Source organism: Bos mutus, chromosome 21, assembly GCF_027580195.1.
Source record: "Bos mutus isolate GX-2022 chromosome 21, NWIPB_WYAK_1.1, whole genome shotgun sequence".
Lineage (NCBI taxonomy): Eukaryota > Metazoa > Chordata > Mammalia > Artiodactyla > Bovidae > Bos > Bos mutus.
Genome location: NC_091637.1, coordinates 24427497 through 24437875, shown reverse-complemented (window position 1 = coordinate 24437875; position 10379 = coordinate 24427497).

Sequence of the window (10379 nt, the reverse complement as noted above, 5' to 3'; positions counted from 1 at the left end):
CAGTTCAAAAGCATCAATTCTTCAATGCTCAGCTTTCTTTATGGTCCAACTCTCACATCCATACATGACCACTGGAAAAACCATAGCCTTGAAAAGACGGACCTTTTTTGACAAAGTAATGTCTCTGCTTTTTAATATGCTGTCTAGGTTGGTCATAACTTTCCTTCCAAGGAGTAAGCATCTTTTAATTTCATGGCTGCAATCACCATCCGCAGTGATTTTGGAGCCCCCCAAAATAAAGCCAGCCACTGTTTCCACTGTTTCCACATCTATTTGCCATGAAGTGATAGGACCAGATGCCATGATCTTAGTTTTCTGAATGTTGAACTTTAAGCCAACTGTTTTACTCTCCTCTTTCACTTTCTTTTTTTCTTTTTTCTCTTTCACATTCATCAAGAGGCTTTTTAGTTCTTCTTCACTTTCTGCCATAAGGATGGTGTCATCTGCATATCTGAGGTTATTGATATTTCTCCCAGCAATCTTGATTCCAGCTTGTGCTTCCTCCAGCCCAGCGTTTCTCATGATGTACTCTGCATAGAAGTTAAATAAGCAGGGTGACAATATACAGCCTTGACATACTCCTTTTCCTATTTGGAACCAGTCTGTTGTTCCATGTCCAGTTCTAACAGGTGCTTCCTGACCTGTATACAGGTTTCTCAAGAGGCAGGTCAAGTGGTCTGGTACTCCTATCTCTTTCAGAATTTTTCAGTTTCTTGTGATCCACACAGTCAAAGGCTTTGGCATAGTCAATAAAGCAGAAATAGATGTTTTTCTGGAACTCTCTTGCTTTTTCGATGATCCAGTGGATGTTGGCAACTTGATCTCGGGTTCCTCTGCCTTTTCTAAAACCAGCTTGAACATCAGGAAGTTCACGGTTCACATATTGCTGAAGCCTGGCTTGGAGAATTTTGAGCATTACTTTACTAGCATGTGAGATGAGTGCAATTGTGCGGTAGTTTGAGCATTCTTTGGCATTGCCTTTCTTTGAGATTGGAATGAAAACTGACCTTTTCCAGTCCTGTGGCCACTGCTGAGTTTTCCAAATGTGCTGGCATATTGAGTGCAGCACTTTCACAGCATCATCTTTCAGGATTTGAAGTAGCTCAACTGGAATTCCATCACCTCCACTAGCTTTGTTTGTAGTGATGCTTTCTAAGGCCCACTTGACTTCACATTCCGGGATGTCTGGCTCTAGGTCAGTGATCACACCATCATGATTATCTGGGTTGTGAAGATCTTTTTTGTACAGTTCTTCTGTGTATTCTTGCCACCTCTTCTTAATATCTTCTGCTTCTGTTAGGTCCATACCATTTCTGTCCTTTATCGAGCCCATTTTTGCATGAAATGTTCCCTTGGTATGTGACATAATGTTGTCCACTGGATAAGGGAATGGCAAACCACTTCAGTATTCTTGCCTTGAGAACCCCATGAACCGTATGAGAAGGCAAAAAGATAGGACACTGAAAGATGAACTCCCCAGGTCGGTAGGTGCCCAATATGCTACTGGAGATCAGTGGAGAAATAACTCCAGAAAGAATGAAGGGATGGGGCCAAAGCCAGTTGTGGATGGGACTGGTGATAGAAGCAAGGTTCAATGTTGTAAAGAGCAATATTGCCTTGCATAGGAACCTGGAATGTTAGGTCCATGAATCAAGGTAAATTGGAAGGAGTCAAACAGGAGATGGCAAGAGTGATCGTCGACATTCTAGGAATCAGTGAACTAAAATGGACTGGAATGGGTGAATTTAACTCAGATGACCATTATACCTACTTCTGCGGGCAGGAATCCCTTAGAAGAAATGGAGTAGCCATTGTAGTCAACAAAAGAGTCTGAAATGCAGTACTTGGATGCAAGATCAAAAACGACAGATGATCTCTGTTCATTTTCAAGGCAAACTATTCAATATCACAGTCTAATCTAAGTCTATGCCCCAACCAGTAATGCTGAAGAAGCTGAAGTTGAATGGTTCTATGAAGACCTACAAGACCTTCTAGAACTAACACCCAAAAAACATGTCCTTTTCATTATAAGGGACTGGAATGCAAAAGTAGGAAGTCAAGAAACACCTGGAGTAACAGGCAAATTTGGCCTTGGAGTACAGAATGAAGCCGGGCAAAGGCTCATAGAGTTCTGCCAAGAGAAAGCACTGGTCATAGCAAACACCCTCTTCCAACAACACAAGAGAAGACTCTACACATGGACATCACCTGATGGTCAACACCAAAATCAGATTGATTATATTCTTTGCAGCCAAAGATGGAGAAGCTCTACACAGTCAGCAAAAACAAGATGGGGAGCTGACTGTGGCTCAGATCATGAACTCCTTATTGCCAAATTCAGACTTAAATTGAAGAAACCACTAGACCATTCAGGTATGACCTAAATCAAATAGCTTATGACTATACAGTGGAAGTGAGAAATAGATTTAAGGGACTAGATCTGATAGACAGAGTGCCTGATGAACTATGGATGGAGGTTTGTGACATTGTACAGGAGACAGGAATCAAGAGCATCCCCAAGAAAAAGAAATGCAAAAAAGCAAAATGGCTGTCTGAGGAGGCCTTACAAATAGCTGTGAAAAGAAGACAAGTGAAAAGCAAATGAGAAAAGGAAAGATATAAGCATCTGAATGCAGAGTTACAAAGAATAGCAAGGAGAGATAAGAAAGCCTTCCACAGCGATCAATGCAAAGAAATAGAGGAAAACCACACCTATATCATACCATAAAAATACCTTAAAAAATCACCTTTAGATTTTATTATGAAAATGTCAAACGTACAAAAAAATAGAACAAGATATTACATATCATTTTAATTCAACAACTGTGCGTATTTTCCCATATTTGCTTTATATATGTGTGTGTGTGTTGTGTGTGTGTATAAAGACATCAGGGCCTATTATGCCGGATTTCTTCAGTGTGTACTTCTGAAATAGAAAGGCATTCTCCTGCATACCACAATACCATTATCACACCCAACCCAATTAACCATAATTTCCTAAAATTAGGTAATTCCTGTTTCACATTTCCTCACCTGTTCCTAAAATTTTTTATGTTTCTTTGCTTGTTGCTTTTTTTCCCCAAAACAGGATCTATTAAATGACAGTGTATTGCATTTGGCTGTTAAATTTCTTAAATCTTTTAATCTAGACAGAAAGTTCTTAATGTAGGAGTCCATGGATACCATCAAAAGGTCCATGAACTTGGATGGGAAAAAAAATTACATTTTATTGTCATCAAATTCAAGGTGAAATTTAGCATTTCTTTTCATTATAAATAAAGGTAACAAACCATGATAAAATCAGCAGCACCTGTGTTTTTATCACAATAAAAATAGGTTTTTTTCATTATCACTTTAGTTCTTGCATATATCTCAGAGATATTATTTACAGTTATCATTGTTTTGAAATTACTAAAGTTACTAGATCTTGCCTGTGCATGCTGAGTTCTGTTCAACTCTTTTCAACCCCTATAGCCCTCCAGGTTCCTCTATCCATGCAATTTCGCAGGCAAGAATACTGGAGTGGGTTGCCGTTTCCTCTTCTAGGGGATCTTCCCGACCCAGGGATGGAACCAGAGTCTCCTGCTTGGCAGGCAAATTCTTTATCACTGAGCCACCTGGGAAGCTGAAATTAATGACAACTACTTAATGCAAGGTATCCTAAAATAAATTTAAAATAAAAATCACCTCCCCAGTAGAACACTGACTGCATTTGCTTCCTGGGGCTACCATAACAGAATACCACGCTGGATGGCTTAAACAACACATGTATTGTCTCACAGTTCTGGAGGATAGAAGTTCAAGAGCCAGGTGTTGGTAGGGTTGCTTCTTTCAGGAGGCCCTGAGGGAGAATCTGTCCCAGCATTTTCCCTCAGCTTTTTTATTTTTAAAAAATATTTATTTAGTTATTTTTGTTGTGCTGGATCTTAATTGTGGAATGAAGAATCCTTAGTTGCAGCATTTGGCATTTAGTTCCCCAGCCAGGAATGGAATCCCGGGCCCCCTGCATTGGGAACTCGGAGTCTTAGCTACTGAGCCACCAGGGAAGTTCCAGCTTTTGTGTTTTTTTGCTAGCAATCATTATCATGTCTTGGTTTATAAACTCATCACCCTGATCTCTGCCTTCATTTCATATGGCGCTCTCCTATGTGTCCAAACGTGCATTTCTAGGGGCATGCCTGTGTCATTTCCCTCTTTTATAAAGACACTAGTCATATTGGATTAAGTGTACATTCTATTCTGATATGCTTTCATCTTATTACATCTGCAACAACTCTATTGCCAAATGAGGTCACATTCTGAAATATTAGGGGTTAGGACTTCAATGAATGAATATCAGGAGAACACAAATTCAACCCATATCACTGATCTTCAATTTAAAATAGATGTATATTTAAAAGTAATATATTATCTTCATTGACTTCTCATCAGTTTACCAGCTTGCTTTTTCTCTGACAGAGTTTGCCTTTTGAAAAATTGTACCTTACTTCGCATCACCTAGAGACGGAGGATTCTTTTGTAATAATAGAAGTACTTAGGGATCTTCATTTTCAATTGCAAATTTTTCCATGTGTTACTTTCAAAGTCTGAAATTGTATCTTGAACTGCTGATAATAACATGATAATTTTGGAGAATGTTTGATAATTACTGGGAATGACAGAAAATATTTCAGATAAGAAAAGAATTTATCGTTCTGAACATAAAAGCAGGAGTAATACCCAAGTCTCTTGGGTCTCTTGCATTGGCAGACAGATTCTTTACCACTGAGACACCGTGGAAGCATGTTTTGAGATATGTTTTTTTTTTTAGTTGAAGTCTTAGTTCAGTTCAGTTCAGTTCAGTTGCTCAGTTGTGTCTGACTCTTTGCAACCCCATGAATTGCAGCAGGCCAGGCTGGAGAAAGCGATGGCACCCCACTCCAGGATTCTTGCCTGGAAAATCCCATGGACAGAGGAGCCTGGTCGGCTGCAGTCCATGGGGTGGCTAAGAGTCAGACACGGCTGAGCAACTTCACTTTCACTTTCATGCATTGGAGAAGGAAATGGCAACCCACTCCAGTGTTCTTGCCTGGAGAATCCCACGGTCGGGGGAGCCTGGTGGGCTGCCGTCTGTGGGGTCGTATGGAGTCGGACATGACTGAAGCGACTTAGCAGCAGCAGGAGCAGCAGGCCTCCCTGTCCAACACCAACTCCCGGAGTCCACCCAAACTCATGTCCATTTGAGTCGGTGATGCCATCCAACCATCTCATCCTCTGTCATCCCCTTCTCCTTCTGCCCTCAATCTTTCCCAGCATCAGGGTCTTTTCCAATGAGTCAGCTCTTCACATAAGGTAGCCAAAGTATTGGAGTTTCAGCTTCAGCATCAGTCCTTCCAATGAACACCTAGGACTGATCTCCTTTAGAATGGACTGGTTGGATCTCCTTGCAGTCCAAGGGACTCTCAAGAGTCTTTTCCAACACCACAGTTCAAAAGCATCAATTCTTCAATGCTCAGCTTTCTTTACGGTCCAACTCTCACATCCATACATGACCACTGGAAAAACCATAGCCTTGACACGATGGACCTTTGTTGACAAAGTAATGTCTCTGCTTTTTAATATGCTGTCTAGGTTGGTCATAACTTTCCTTCCAAGGAGTAAGCGTCTTTTAATTTCATGGCTGCAGTCACCATCTGCGGTGATTTTGGAGCCCCCAAAAATAAAGTCTCTCACTGTTTCCCCATCTATTTGCCTAGTTGATTTATAATGTATTAATTTCTGTTCTACAGCAATTCAGTTATACATATATATATATATATTCTTTCTTATGCTCTTTTCCATTATGGTTCATCACAGGATATTGAATGAGATATGCTTTGAGACTCCAGTACTGCTGCTGGAAATATGTTCAGTTTGGGTTAAAAACTTAGGGAAAAAAAAAAGAATTAAGAATGCCCTGTGTCTGTTCTTAATAGCTCCCTGATTAATCACTGAAACACTGAAATAATCTCACAGTGATTTAAACAGCCTATAATAGTCACTATCCCTTCCCAAAGGCATAAAGTAAATTGATTTACTTAGAGGAATTCAAGGATATGAAGTAAATATGCACAGTATAAACCCTGTGAATTAGAGTTGATCTCTGAACTAATTTTCAGTATTGAGAGCATAAAGTTAAAATTATGCATTTCAAACATTTTGACAAAAATCACTTCAGAAATATTTATGAACCCTTTCAATTTCATTACTCTTTCATGTCTTCTGTCTCCTAATCTTTGGCATTCCGCTGCCCTTGGAATAGGCCACTCCATAACAAATATTTTCCTACACAGATAATCTTTAACTGTGTATATATCATATGAAATTGTTTACTAGCTTCATTGTTCCCTGTTTTAACTTGTTCAGTTGTAGTAGTTTTTAATGCACTGAATTGTGTGAAAATAAAAAACTCTGAACTGAAATCAGTTATATGTTGAGTTGTTTGAAAATAAGATCCTCTGGATTGAGATCAATTATTATGAAGGATGAGAATTGATAATGAATTTGAAAAGTTTGGGAGAACAACCACCCAAAGTGGGACTCAAACCCTCAACCCTGGGATTAAGAGTTCAACGCTCTACTGACTGAGCTAGCCAAGTAGCCAAAAATGGTCCTTTTCCTATGTCTTCTCCAAGTAATAAGATCAGTTTAACTTGTTCCAAGACTTATATTTTCCGTTTAACTTTTTTTCTCATAATTTTTTTGGTAAAGTTTTTACTACTCTCAGAATTGTGTTTCATTTCTGATTCTGTGCACATAAACTTTTATTGTTTAATAAAGTATGTAAGCAGGCCTCTAGTGGTCAGTGGTGAAGCCGGCTGATGCAGGCAATTCTGAACTACTGCCAGGAGAACCGATCTTTTCTACTTTCTAGAAAAGATCAGAATACAAAACACAGCTGCAGAGCGGGCTGGCCTCTCTAGGCCCTGATTGGCTTTGTGATTTCTGGAATTTTTCTGTCGCAGGAGGTGGTTTCATGAAGCTATGCCTCATTGTTCACATATAAGAAGATTATTAAAAGTGATAAACTGAGAGACTGTGATTGACATGTATACACTACTATATATAAAATACACAACTAATGAAGACCTACTGCACAGCACAGACAGCTCTATTCAATGTTCTGTGGTTACTTAAATGGGAGAGAGGAGAACTCTAAAAAAGAGAAGATACATGTATGCATATGGGGGCTTGTTTGGTGGCTCAGTGGTAAGGAACCTGTCTGCCAATGCAGGAAATGTGGGTTCCTGGGTTGGAAGATCTCCTGGAAGAGGAAATGGCAGCCCATTCCAGTATTCATGCCTGGGAAATCCCATGGACAGAGGAGCCTGACAGCTACAGTTCAAGGGGTCGCAAAGAGTTGGACAGGACTTAGTGACTAAAACCACCTCGTATATACGTATAGCTGATTCACTCTGCTGTACAGCAGAAACTAACACAACATTGTATAGCAACTATACTCAATAAAAATTAATTTTTAAAAAAGGCATTGCTATAATCCAGTATTTAGGGGAAAACAAACAGAAGTACCAAACATTTAAAAAAAAAAAAAAAAAGCTAATGAAATCTCAGAAATAAATTGAATTAATTATGATGGTTGCTCACACATAGAGCTATTAATAAAAGGTAAAGACATTTATCCTATAGTGTGTGGGAAGGGACCATTATTCCAAACCTCTCTCCACTAAAATGAAAAAAATTAGACATTTATTCTGCTTTTTCAGTAGGAACTGTAGTTTCCAGTAATCAAACAGACCCAGTTGATGAGGGAGTGCTCTACTTTATAGGGTAGGGGGAATGTAGGATTAGAAAAAGCATAAATTGGCAAATCCCAGGATTATCCATTGAGGTTAAACCCTCAATTAGTCGATAAGGTTCAGGCAGGGTCAAAGCAACACTACACAGGTTACTTCCTAGACCAGGGTCCCCAACCTCCGGGATCTCATGCCGGATAATCTGAGCTGAGTTGATGCAATGAGGATAGAAATAAAGTGCATAGTAAACATTAATGCACTTGAATCATCCCAAAACCATCCCCTTGACCCTGACCATGGAAAAATTATCTTCCACAAAACCAGTCCCTGGTGCCAAAAAGGTTTTGCCAATGGTTTGCTAATCTTCAATGAGATTGTGTGTCTTTAGTGGTGATATAACAAAGTACACAAGCTCAATGGTAATTATTTATGCTAGCCAAAAAATGTTTTATGTGGATCCATCAACCATTAGATATTAATTCCAGTTATAGGAAATAAAGAGAGATGAGAAACCAAATGAACAACAGCACAAGGAAGCAAGAGCACAAAAATCAGAAAGTGGGAAATTCTGCAGGACAACCAACCAGGTGTCTTCAACAAGTAAGTACTGTATTTTCTAAAACTATCTTCTAAGTTAAAAGAGAGTGGCCATAATAATCAGATGCAATAGGTGATCTTGGGTCAGATACCGTTCTGTATTGTCTATGTGTTCCTTTGTTTAAATTATGGTAAAATAAATAAAACAAAATTTACCATTTTAACCATTTTTAAGTGCATAGTTCAGGGGCATTAGTATATTCACATTGTTGTGCAACCATCACCACCTTCCAGCTCAACTCCAGAACTATTTCATCTTCCCAAATTGGAACTCTGTACCCATTAAACAGGGCTCCCTTGGTGGCTCAGTAGTAAAGAATCTGCCTGCAATGTAGGAGACCCAGGTTCCATCCCTGAGTCAGGAAGATCCCCTGGAGAAGGAAATGGCAACTCACTCCAGGATTCTTGCCTGGCGAATCCCATGGACAGAGGAGTCCGGGAGGCTACAGTCCATGGGGTCAAAAATAGTTGGACAGGACTGAGCGACTAAAACCACCACCACCATCACCCATTAAATAACTCCTTATTCCCCCTCTGCCCCTGGCCACCACCATTCTATTTTTTTAATATTTATTTATTTGGCTGCACCAGGGGCTTCCCTGGTGGCTCAGCGGTAAAGAATCTGCCTGCAATGTGGGAAACCTGGATTTGATCCCTGGATCAGGAAGATCCGCTGGAGAAGGAAATGGCAATCTACTCCGGTATTCTTGCTTGGAGAATCTCATGGATAGAGAAGTTTGGTGAGCTACATTCCACGGGATCCCAATGAGTCGGGCACAACTGAGCAAGTAAAACCACCACCACCTATCTGGCTGTTCCAGGTCTTAGTCAAGAAACGCAGGATCTTCCATCTTTGTTTCTGGCACGTTTCTGACCAGGGGTCAAACCCCGGCTCCCTGTGTTGGCAGTACGTAGTCTTAGCCGCTGGACACCAGGGAAGTTCCCTGCTTCCACCTTTGACTTCTGTGAATCCTGTTGCTCTGAAAGTGGTGTACGGATATCCAGTCGATTCCCTGCTTTCAGTTCCTTTGGGTGTCTGTCCAGAAACGGAATTACTGGATCACATGGTAATTCTACGTGTAATCTTTGGAGGAAGTTCCTTTGGAACTTTACCCTCTATTGTAAGTCACCTCCATGGTGCTGGTCTATGTTTCTTCTTCTACAAAATATGAGGTGGAGGGGAAAGACGAGATGAGAGTGAGAGAGGGGAGGCTGAGGCTGAGATGGGATGGGTGGAAAAATGGATAAGCAGAATGTGTGGTCCGTGCTCACAGTGGAATATGACACAGCCATGAAAAGGAGTGAAACTCTGACACAGGCTACAACGTGGATGCTCTTTGAACATACAATGCTTAGTGAGAGAAGCAGACACAAAAGGACACACTGTCTTAGCCTGATTGGGCAGCCTTAGCGAAATAGAAGGCTGGGGCTTCAGCAACAGAAATGAGTTTCCTACAGCTCTGGAGGTCTGAGATGAGAGTGTCTGGATGGTCAGGTTCTGGTGAAGTTCTGTTCTTGGTGGGGGCCGGGGTCTTCACTGCATCCTCACATGGAGGAAGGGCTGAGGGGGCTCCTTGGAAGTCTCTTTTATAAGAGCATTAATCACATTCATGGGGTCTGTACTCATATGACCTCATCACCTCCTCAAGCCACCCCCCTCCTCCCACCATCACCTTGGAGGTTAGGTTTCACCATGTGAATTCTGGAGGGACACCAACATTCAGCCCAGAATAACCACAAACTATATGATTCCATTTACAAGAAACATCCAGAACAGGCAAACCCAAAGAGGTGGGTGAGTGGTGCCAGGCACTGGGGGAGGGGAAGGGCGATGGGAGGGCCTCGATAAACCCTGCATTTTAGGATGTTCAGGAGTAAGCCAGTTCTGATTCCATGTTGGAACTGTTTCTTTGACTTGCTCTCTGTTAATTTTGTTACTATAATCTCACATAATGGCCCGCCTCAGAGAATCCTGCCCCTCTGCTTGACTATTAAAATAAAGTGCCTTTG